Source organism: Salmo salar, chromosome 20, assembly GCF_965601325.2.
Source record: "Salmo salar chromosome 20, fSalSal1, whole genome shotgun sequence".
NCBI lineage: Eukaryota > Metazoa > Chordata > Actinopteri > Salmoniformes > Salmonidae > Salmo > Salmo salar.
The window spans coordinates 93,399,984-93,412,399 of record NC_138310.1 but is presented as its reverse complement, the minus strand read 5'-3'; the positions used below and the strand labels follow the sequence as shown (position 1 = coordinate 93,412,399).

Here is a 12,416-nt window from a genome sequence, read left to right as displayed (position 1 = left end):
TCTAGTCAGTAGTACTGTGTGTATATGTCCAGTTAGTAGTAGTAGTACTGTGTGTATATGTCCAGTCAGTAGTACTGTGTGTATATGGCCAGTTAGTAGTAGTAGTACAGTGTGTATATGTCCAGTCAGTAGTACTGTGTGTATATGGCCAGTTAGTAGTAGTAGTAGAACTGTGTGTATATGTCCAGTCAGTAGTACTGTGTGTATATGTCCAGTCAGTAGTACTGTGTGTTTCGTATATGTCCAGTCAGTAATACTGTGTGTATATGTCCAGTTAGTAGTAGTAGTACTGTGTGTATATGTCCAGTCAGTAGTACTGTATGTATATGTCCAGTCAGTAGTACTGTGTGTATATGTCCAGTCAGTAGTACTGTGTGTAGTACTGTGTGTATATGTCCAGTCAGTAATACTGTGTGTATATGTCCAGTTAGTAGTAGTAGTACTGTGTGTATATGTCCAGTCAGTAGTACTGTGTGTATATGGCCAGTTAGTAGTAGTAGTACTGTGTGTATATGTCCAGTCAGTAGTACTGTGTGCATATGGCCAGTTAGTAGTAGTAGAACTGTGTGTATATGTCCAGTCAGTAGTACTGTATGTATATGTCCAGTCAGTAGTACTGTGTGTATATGTCCAGTCAGTAATACTGTGTGTATATGTCCAGTCAGTAATACTGTGTGTATATGTCCAGTCAGTAGTACTGTGTGTATATGGCCAGTCAGTAGTACTGTGTGAATATGGCCAGTCAGTAGTACTGTGTGTAGTACTGTGTGTATATGTCCAGTCAGTAATACTGTGTGTATATGTCCAGTTAGTAGTAGTAGTACTGTGTGTATATGTCCAGTCAGTAGTACTGTGTGTATATGGCCAGTTAGTAGTACTGTGTGTATATGTCCAGTCAGTAGTACTGTAGGTATATGGCCAGTTAGTAGTACTGTGTGTATATGTCCAGTCAGTAGTACTGTGTGTATATGTCCAGTCAGTAGTACTGTGTGTATATGTCCAGTCAGTAGTACTGTAGGTATATGGCCAGTTAGTAGTACTGTGTGTATATGTCCAGTCAGTAGTACTGTGTGTGTATATGTCCAGTCAGTAGTACTGTGTGTATATGTCCAGTCAGTAGTACTGTGTGTATATGTCCAGTCAGTAGTACTGTGTGTATATGTCCAGTCAGTAGTACTGTGTGTATATGTCCAGTCAGTAGTACTGTGTGTAGTACTGTGTGTATATGTCCAGTCAGTAATACTGTGTGTATATGTCCAGTCAGTAGTACTGTGTGTATATGTCCAGTCAGTAATACTGTGTGTATATGTCCAGTCAGTAGTACTGTGTGTATATGTCCAGTCAGTAATACTGTGTGTATATGGCCAATCAGTAGTACTGTGTGTAGTACTGTGTGTATATGTCCACTCAGTAGTACTGTATGTATATGTCCAGTCAGTAGTACTGTGTGTATATGTCCAGTCAGTAGTACTGTGTGTATATGGCCAGTTAGTAGTAGTAGTACTGTGTGTATATGTCCAGTCAGTAGTACTGTGTGTATATGGCCAGTTAGTAGTAGTAGTACTGTGTGTATATGTCCAGTTAGTAGTAGTAGTACTGTGTGTATATGTCCAGTCAGTAGTATTGTGTGTATATGGCCAGTTAGTAGTACTGTGTGTATATGTCCAGTTAGTAGTACTGTCTGTATATGGCCAGTCAGTAGTACTGTGTGTATATATCCAGTCAGTAATACTGTGTGTATATGGCCAGTTAGTAATACTGTGTGTATATGGCCAGTCAGTAGTACTGTGTGTATATATCCAGTCAGTAATACTGTGTGTATATGGCCAGTCAGTAGTACTGTGTGAATATGGCCAGTCAGTAGTACTGTGTGTATATATCCAGTCAGTAATACTGTGTGTATATGGCCAGTCAGTAGTACTGTGTGAATATGGCCAGTCAGTAGTACTGTGTGTATATGGCTGTGTGCTGTGTCCGTTTGTACACCATCCCCGATCCCACACCGCCTACACATCACACTCCAACACATCTGGACAGCCCCTCCAGGCTTCCTGGTCTCCCAGCGAGCAGTTCAGCTCAGCCAATCAACGAAGGGCTTCTCTGTCCTGGTCGTTATCAATCATGACACTGCCTTAAGCCATGTGAGTAACTCTATTAAGCTACCTCACATCAGACCTCACATCAGACCTCACATCAGACCTCACATCAGACCTCATATCAGACCTCACATCAGACCTCACATCAGACCTCACATCAGACCGTCACATCAGACCTCATATCAGACCTCACATCAGACCTCACATCAGACCTCATATCAGACCTCACATCAGACCTCATATCAGACCTCACATCAGACCTCATATCAGACCTCACATCAGACCTCACATCAGACCTCACCTCAGACCTCACATCAGACCTCATATCAGACCTCACATCAGACCTCACATCAGACCTCACATCAGACCTCACATCAGACCTCACATCAGACCTCACATCAGACCTCACATCAGACCTCACCTCAGACCTCACATCAGACCTCATATCAGACCTCACATCAGACCTCACATCAGAACTCACTGCTCTAGACCCTCAGGGAGTACTTCAACGCTAACAGTGTGTGTGTGTGAGGGCTCACCTCCCATCCTGCCTGGTGATGGTGTGTGTGTGTGTGTGTGTGTGTGTGTGTGTGTGTGTGTGTGTGTGTGTGTGTGTGTGTGTGTGTGTGTGTGTGTGTGTGTGTGTGTGTGTGTGTGAAGGCTCACCTCCCATCCTGCCTGGTGATGGTGTGTGTGTGTGTGTGTGTGTGTGTGTGTGTGTGTGTGTGTGTGTGTGTGTGTGTGTGTGTGTGTGTGTGTGTGTGTGTGTGTGTGTGTGTGTGTGTGTGTGTGTGTGTGAAGGCTCACCTCCCATCCTGCCTGGTGTATATAGCCTCCACATTGACTCTGTACTGGTACCCCCTGTATATAGCCTCCACATTGACTCTGTACCGGTACCCCTGTATATAGCCTCCACATTGACTCTGTACCGGTACCCCTGTATATAGCCTCCACATTGACTCTGTACTGGTACCCCCTGTATATAGCCTCCACATTGACTCTGTACCGGTACCCCCTGTATATAGCCTCCACATTGACTCTGTACTGGTACCCCCTGTATATAGCCTCCACATTGACTCTGTACCAGTACCCCTGTATATAGCCTCCACACTGACTCTGTAGAGGTACCCCCTGTATATAGCCTCCACACTGACTCTGTACCGGTACCCCTGTATATAGCCTCCACACTGACTCTGTAGAGGTACCCCCTGTATATAGCCTCCACACTGACTCTGTACCGGTACCCCCTGTATATAGCCTCCACATTGACTCTGTACCGGTACCCCCTGTATATAGCCTCCACATTGACTCTGTACCGGTACCCCCTGTATATAGCCTCCACATTGACTCTGTACCGGTACCCCCTATATATAGCCTCCACATTGACTCTGTACCGGTACCCCCTGTATATAGCCTCCACATTGACTCTGTACTGGTACCCCCTGTATATAGCCTCCACATTGACTCTGTACTGGTACCCCCCTGTATATAGCCTCCACATTGACTCTGTACTGGTACCCCCCTGTATATAGCCTCCACATTGACTCTGTACTGGTACCCCCCTGTATAAAGCCTCCACATTGACTCTGTACTGGTACCCCCCTGTATATAGCCTCCACATTGACTCTGTACTGGTACCCCCCTGTATATAGCCTCCACATTGACTCTGTACCGGTACCCCCCTGTATATAGCCTCCACATTGACTCTGTACCGGTACCCCCTGTATATAGCCTCCACATTGACTCTGTACTGGTACCCCCCTGTATATAGCCTCCACATTTGACTCTGTACCGGTACCCCCTGTATATAGCCTCCACATTGACTCTGTACTGGTACCCCCCTGTATATAGCCACCACATTGACTCTGTACTGGTACCCCCCTGTATATAGCCTCCACATTGACTCTGTACCGGTACCCCCTGTATATAGCCTCCACATTGACTCTGTACCGGTACCCCCTGTATATAGCCTCCACACTGACTCTGTACCGGTACCCCCTGTATATAGCCTCCACATTGACTCTGTACCGGTACCCCCTGTATATAGCCTCCACATTGACTCTGTACTGGTACCCCCTGTATATAGCCTCCACATTGACTCTGTACTGGTATCCCCTGTATATAGCCTCCACACTGACTCTGTACTGGTACCCCCTGTATATAGCCTCCACATTGACTCTGTACTGGGTACCCCCTGTATATAGCCTCCACATTGACTCTGTACCGGTACCCCCTGTATATAGCCTCCACATTGACTCTGTACTGGTACCCCCTGTATATAGCCTCCACATTGACTCTGTACTGGTACCCCCTGTATATAGCCTCCACACTGACTCTGTACTGGTACCCCCTGTATATAGCCTCCACACTGACTCTGTACTGGTACCCCCTGTATATAGCCTCCACACTGACTCTGTACTGGTACCCCCCTGTATATAGCCTCACTGCTGTTATTTTACTGTTGCTCCTTAATTATTTGTTATTTTTCTGCTTTATTTATTATTATATAAAAAAAAAAAATTAATAAATACTTTCTTAACCTTTTTTTATTTTAACTGAATTGTTGGTTAAGGGCTAGTAATTAAGCATGTGACAATTACAAGTTGATTTGATTCATCAGATCGTGAATGTATTTATGTGTGTGTGTGTGTGTGTGTGTGTGTGTGTGTGTGTGTGTGTGTGTGTGTGTGTGTGTGTGTGTGCGTGCAATATGTTTTTCCATTAGAAAGAACATTCCGGAGAAAATAAACTGTATGAACACAGGAGGGTCTGCTTCTGATTACCCATTATGGTGGTTAACCCCAGTCCTACCCCTATCTACCCCATTATAGTGGTTAACCCCAGTCCTACCCCCATTATAGTGGTTAACCCCAGTCCTACCCCCTATCTACCCCATTATAGTGGTTAACCCCAGTCCTACCCCCATTATAGTGGTTAACCCAGTCCTACCCCCATTATAGTGGTTAACCCCACCCTACCCCAGTCCTACCCCCATTATAGTGGTTAACCCCAGTCCTACCCCCATTATAGTGGTTAACCCCAGTCCTACCCCTATCTACCCTCATTATGGTGGTTAACCCCAGTCCTACCCCCTATCTACCCCCATTATAGTGGTTAACCCCAGTTCTACCCCATTATAGTGGTTAACCCCAGTCCTACCCCTATCTACCCCCATTATGGTGGTTAACCCCAGGCCTACCCCATTATAGTGGTTAACCCCAGTCCTACCCCTATCTACCCCCATTATGGTGGTTAACCCCAGTCCTACCCCTATCTACCCCCATTATGGTGGTTAACCCCAGTCCTACCCCTATCTACCCCCATTATGGTGGTTAACCCCAGTCCTACCCCTATCTACCCCCATTATGGTGGTTAACCCCAGTCCTACCCCCATTATGGTGGTTAACCCCAGTCCTACCCCTATCTACCCCCATTATAGTGGTTAACCCCAGTCCTACCCCCTATCTACCCCCATTATAGTGGTTAACCCCAGTCCGACCCCCATTATGGTGGTTAACCCCAGTCCTACCCCTATCTACCCCCATTATAGTGGTTAACCCCAGTCCTACCCCTATCTACCCCCATTACAGTGGTTAACCCCAGTTCTACCCCTATCTACCCCCATTATGGTGGTTAACCCCAGTCCTACCTCCATTATAGTGGTTAACCCCAGTCCTACCCCTATCTACACCCATTATGGTGGTTAACCCCAGTCCTACCCCTATCTACCCCATTATAGTGGTTAACCCCAGTCCTACCCCTATCTACCCCCATTATGGTGGTTAACCCCAGTCCTACCCCCTATCTACCCCCATTATGGTGGTTAAACCCAGTCCTACCCCCATTATGGTGGTTAACCCCAGTCCTATCCCTATCTACCCCATTATAGTGGTTAACCCCAGTCCTACCCCCTATCTACCCCCATTATAGTGGTTAACCCCAGTCCTACCCCTATCTACCCCATTATAGTGGTTAACCCCAGTCCTACCCCCTATCTACGCCCATTATAGTGGTTAACCCCAGTCCTACCCCAGTCCTACCCCTATCTACCCCCATTATGGTGGTTAACCCCAGTCCTACCCCTATCTACCCCCATTATAGTGGTTAACCACAGTCCTACCCCTATCTACCCCCATTATAGTGGATAACCCCAGTCCTACCCCCTATCTACTCCCATTATGGTGGTTAACCCCAGTCCTACCCCCATTATAGTGGTTAACCCCAGTCCTACCCCTATCTACCCCATTATAGTGGTTAACCCCAGTCCTACCCCCTATCTACCCCATTATGGTGGTTAACCCCAGTCCTACCCCCATTATAGTGGTTAACCCCAGTCCTACCCCTATCTACCCCATTATAGTGAGTAACCCCAGTCCTACCCCTATCTACCCCATTATAGTGGTTAACCCCAGTCCTACCCCCTATCTACCCCCATTATGGTGGTTAACCCCAGTCCTACCCCCTATCTACCCCCATTATAGTGGTTAACCCCAGTCCTACCCCCTTTATGGTGGTTAACCCCAGTCCTACCCCCATTATGGTGGTTAACCCCAGTCCTACCCCTATCTACCCCCATTATAGTGGTTAACCCCAGTCCTAGCCCCTATCTACCCCCATTACAGTGGTAACCCCAGTCCTACCCCCATTATAGTGGTTAACCCCAGTCCTACCCCCTATCTACCCCCATTATGGTGGTTAACCCCAGTCCTACCCCCTATCTACCCCATTATGGTGGTTAAACCCAGTCCTACCCCCATTATAGTGGTTAACCCCAGTCCTACCCCCTATCTACCCCAGTCCTACCCCCTATCTACCCTCATTATGGTGGTTAACCCCAGTCCTACCCCCTATCTACCCCATTATGGTGGTTAAACCCAGTCCTAGCCCCATTATAGTGGTTAACCCCAGTCCTACCCCCTATCTACCCCAGTCCTACCCCTATCTACCCCCATTATGGTGGTTAACCCCAGTCCTACCCCTATCTACCCCAGTCCTACCCCTATCTACCCCAGTCCTACCCCTATCTACCCCCATCATTAACAATACAGCTACTTCTGCAGCCGTGTGCAAAATCGTGTCCCCAAACAACCGGCTCACTGCCACCCCTCCCTCTTTAATTAGACCTTGGCTGTTTCTGATGACTTTTTCATGCATTTGTGGTTCTTAAACAGTCGACTCACACCGGAGACAATTAACACAGGGTGATATGTAAGGGACTGCCCTCGACTCGTCCTTACTAGAGGCAAGCTCATTCTCCCACCTCAGACTGCTGTTCCAAACACACACCGCTCCCCAGGCAAACTCATTGGTTCACTCTGTGGTGCTCTGTTCCCCAGGAACGAGAGCTTTAAGCTTGTCCCCTTCAGAGGACCTTGGATCAAGTGAAGAGAGCAGACCATGACGTGCGTGTGTGTGTGTGTGTGTGTGTGTGTGTGTGTGTGTGTGTGTGTGTGTGTGTGTGTGTGTGTGTGTGTGTGTGTGTGTGTGTGTGTTTGTGTGTGTGTGTGTGTGTGTGTATGTGTGTGTGTGTGTGTGGCTTTATAAAATAAATCTGAACAGCAGTCTTCTGTAAACAAACCAGGAATAAAGTAGTGCACTATATAGGGAATAGAGCTCTGGTCTAAAGTAGTGCACTATATAGGGAATAGGGTGTATAGAGCTCTGGTCTAAAGTAGTGCACTATATAGGGAATAGGGTGTATAGAGCTCTGGTCTAAAGTAGTGCACTATATATAGGGAATAGGATGTATAGAGCTCTGATCTAAAGTAGTGCACTATATAGGGAATAGGGCCCTGGTCTAAAGTAGTGCACTATATAGGGAATAGGGTGTATAGAGCTCTGATCTAAAGTAGTGCACTATATATAGGGAATAGGGTGTATAGAGCTCTGGTCTAAAGTAGTGCACTATATATAGGGAATAGGGTGTATAGAGCTCTGGTCTAAAGTAGTGCACTATATATAGGGAATAGGGTGTATAGAGCTCTGGTCTAAAGTAGTGCACTAAATAATTACTGCTGCAGCCATCCTGGCTAGCCAGCTGCCTGCAAACTGTTAGTGACATACATCCATCTGTCTGCATTTCTCTAGAATTAGCAGTGGCACTAACACTGCTAGCGTTAGCCTTGTCTGGCCATCGACGATTACTCAGTCATGCTGAGAGTTGATTCTAGAGTATTCTTTGAAAGGGCAGCGTGTGCGTCGAACTCGACTCCTTACACAGAAAGGGCCTTGGCCAAAAGTAGTGCACTACGTAGGGAAAGGAAAGCCATTTGGGATGCATTATTTCTCTGTTTACATGGGAGCTATGAAGCTGGACCTATAAACTTGCTGCATCTACCCCATGGAGAGATAAGATAAAACCAAGCTAACAAGACCTTCAACCTCCTCAGTTATAAAACCAAGCTAACAAGACCTTCAACCTCCAGTTATAAAACCAAGCTAACCAGGACCTTCAACCCCCTCAGTTATAAAACCAAGCTAACAAGACCTTCAACCTCCTCAGTTATAAAACCAAGCTAACAGGACCTTCAACCTCCTCAGTTATAAAACCAAGCTAACAGGGACCTTCAACCTCCTCAGTTATAAAACCAAGCTAACAGGACCTTCAACCTCCTCAGTTATAAAACCAAGCTAACAGGGACCTTCAACCTCCTCAGTTATAAAACCAAGCTAACAGGGACCTTCAACCTCCAGTTATTAAACCAAGCTAACAGGGACCTTCAACCTCCAGTTATAAAACCAAGCTAACAGGATCTTCAACCTCCTCAGTTATAAAACCAAGCTAACAGGGACCTTCAACCTCCTCAGTTATAAAACCAAGCTAACAAGACCTTCAACCTCCTCAGTTATAAAACCAAGCTAACAGGACCTTCAACCTCCTCAGTTATAAAACCAAGCTAACAGGGACCTTCAACCCTCCAGTTATAAAACCAAGCTAACAGGGACCTTCAACCCTCCAGTTATAAAACCAAGCTAACAAGACCTTCAACCTCCTCAGTTATAAAACCAAGCTAACAGGACCTTCAACCTCCTAAGTTATAAAACCAAGCTAACAGGGACCTTCAACCTCCTCAGTTATAAAACCAAGCTAACAGGGACCTTCAACCTCCTCAGTTATAAAACCAAGCTAACAAGACCTTCAACCTCCTCAGTTATAAAACCAAGCTAACAGGACCTTCAACCTCCTCAGTTATAAAAACCAAGCTAACAGGGACCTTCAACCCTCCAGTTATAAAACCAAGCTAACAGGGACCTTCAACCCTCCAGTTATAAAACCAAGCTAACAAGACCTTCAACCTCCTCAGTTATAAAACCAAGCTAACAGGGACCTTCAACCTCCTCAGTTATAAAACCAAGCTAACAAGACCTTCAACCTCCTCAGTTATTAAACGAGCTAACAGGGACCTTCAACCTCCTCAGTTATAAAACCAAGCTAACAGGGACCTTCAACCTCCTCAGTTATAAAACGAGCTAACAGGGACCTTCAACCTCCTCAGTTATAAAACCAAGCTAACAGGACCTTCAATCTCCTCAGTTAGTAAAACCAAGCTAACAGGGACCTTCAACCTCCTCAGTTATAAAACCAAGCTAACAGGGACCTTCAACCTCCAGTTATAAAACCAAGCTAACAGGGACCTTCAACCTCCTCAGTTATAAAACCAAGCTAACAGGGACCTTCAACCTCCTCAGTTATAAAACCAAGCTAACAGGACCTTCAACCTCCTCAGTTATAAAACCAAGCTAACAGGGACCTTCAACCTCCTCAGTTATAAAACCAAGCTAACAGGGACCGTCAACCTCCAGTTATTAAACCAAGCTAACAGGGACCTTCAACCTCCAGTTATAAAACCAAGCTAACAGGATCTTCAACCTCCTAAGTTATAAAACCAAGCTAACAGGGACCTTCAACCTCCTCAGTTATAAAACCAAGCTAACAAGACCTTCAACCTCCTCAGTTATAAAACCAAGCTAACAAGACCTTCACCCTCCTCAGTTATAAAACCAAGCTAACAGGACCTTCAACCTCCTCAGTTATAAAACCAAGCTAACAGGGACCTTCAACCCTCCAGTTATAAAACCAAGCTAACAGGGACCTTCAACCCTCCAGTTATAAAACCAAGCTAACAGGGACCTTCAACCCTCCTCAGTTATAAAACCAAGCTAACAAGACCTTCAACCTCCTCAGTTATTAAACCAAGCTAACAGGGACCTTCAACCTCCTCAGTTATAAAACGAGCTAACAGGGACCTTCAACCTCCTCAGTTATAAAACCAAGCTAACAGGACCTTCAATCTCCTCAGTTATAAAACCAAGCTAACAGGGACCTTCAACCTCCTCAGTTATAAAACCAAGCTAACAGGGACCTTCAACCTCCTCAGTTATAAAACCAAGCTAACATGACCTTCAACCTCCTCAGTTATAAAACCAAGCTAACAGGGACCTTCAACCTCCTCAGTTATAAAACCAAGCTAACAGGACCTTCAACCTCCTCAGTTATAAAACCAAGCTAACAGGGACCTTCAACCTCCTCAGTTATAAAACCAAGCTAACAGGACCTTCAACCTCCTCAGTTATAAAACCAAGCTAACAGGGACCTTCAACCTCCTCAGTTATAAAACCAAGCTAACAGGACTTTCAACCTCCTCAGTTATAAAACCAAGCTAACAGGGACCTTCAATCTCCTCAGTTATAAAACCAAGCTAACAGGGACCTTCAACCTCCAGTTATAAAACCAAGCTAACAGGACCTTCAGCCTCCTCAGTTATAAAACCAAGCTAACAGGGACCTTCAACCCTCCAGTTATAAAACCAAGCTAACAGGGACCTTCAACCTCCTCAGTTATAAAACCAAGCTAACAGGGACCTTCAACCTCCTCAGTTATAAAACCAAGCTAACAGGACCTTCAACCTCCTCAGTTATAAAACCAAGCTAACAGGGACCTTCAACCCTCCAGTTATAAAACCAAGCTAACAGGGACCTTCAACCCTCCAGTTATAAAACCAAGCTAACAGGGACCTTCAACCTCCTCAGTTATAAAACCAAGCTAACAGGGACCTTCAACCTCCTCAGTTATCAAACCAAGCTAACAGGGACCTTCAACCTCCTCAGTTATAAAACCAAGCTAACAGGGACCTTCAACCTCCTCAGTTATAAAACCAAGCTAACAGGACCTTCAACCCTCCAGTTATAAAACCAAGCTAACAGGGACACTAAGTACACTGAGAGAGACACTGAAAGGAAATAAAACAGAGAGGCCTCGTTCCAAATGGCACTCTATTCCCTACATACTACACTACTTTTGACCAGGGCCCATAGGGAACAGGGTGCCACTTGGGAGTGGCCCTGTGGATGTAAAGGATAGCTAATGCCTCAGTATTTGCAGGCTGGGCAGGCCAGGGCTGCAATAGTAATCTCTCCCTCAAATTGTTCCTGGAGACAAAGCCACTGTTTACTATTCTAGTCAGGGTCTGTTCTGTCCTGTGTCTCTGTCTCTGTCTGTGTCTGTGTCTCTGTCTCTGTCTCTGTCCTGTGTCTCTGTCTGTGTCTCTGTCTGTGTCTCTGTCTGTGTCTCTGTCTGTGTCTCTGTCTGTGTCTGTCTCTGTCTGTGTCTCTCTCTCTCTGTCTGTGTCTCTGTCTGTGTCTGTGTCTCTGTCTGTGTCTCTGTCTGTGTCTCTGTCTGTGTCTCTGTCTGTGTCTCTGTCTGTGTCTGTCTCTGTGTCTCTGTCCTGTGTCTCTGTCTGTGTCTGTGTCTGTGTCTCTGTCTGTGTCTGTGTCTCTGTCTGTGTCTCTGTCTGTGTCTCTCTCTCTGTCTCTGTCTGTGTCTGTGTCTCTGTCTCTGTCTCTCTCTCTGTCTGTGTCTCTGTCTCTGACTGTGTCTCTGTCTCTGACTGTGTCTCTGTCTGTCTCTGTCTGTGTCTCTCTCTCTGTCTGTGTCTATGTCTCTCTCTCTCTGTCTGTGTCTGTGTCTCTGTCTGTGTCTCTGTGTCTCTGTCTGTGTCTCTGTCTGTGTCTCTCTGTCTGTGTCTGTGTCTTTGTCTGTGTCTCTGTCTGTGTCTGTGTCTCTCTGTCTGTGTCTATGTCTCTGTCTGTGTCTCTGTCTGTGTCTGTCTCTGTCTGTGTCTCTCTCTCTCTGTCTGTGTCTCTGTCTGTGTCTCTGTCCTGTGTCTCTGTCTGTGTCTCTCTCTCTCTCTCTCTGTCTGTGTCTGTGTCTCTCTCTCTGTCTCTGTCTGTGTCTCTCTCTCTGTCTCTGTCTGTGTCTGTGTCTCTGTCTCTCTCTCTGTCTGTGTCTCTGTCTCTGACTGTGTCTCTGTCTCTGACTGT

General features: G+C 46.0%; 1 protein-coding gene across 1 annotated transcript in view; it reads right to left on the bottom strand.

The window, feature by feature from the left end:
- The window catches only part of tenm4 (teneurin transmembrane protein 4), a 653,198-nt gene that overhangs the window by 176,254 nt on the left and 464,528 nt on the right, over window positions 1-12,416 (bottom strand).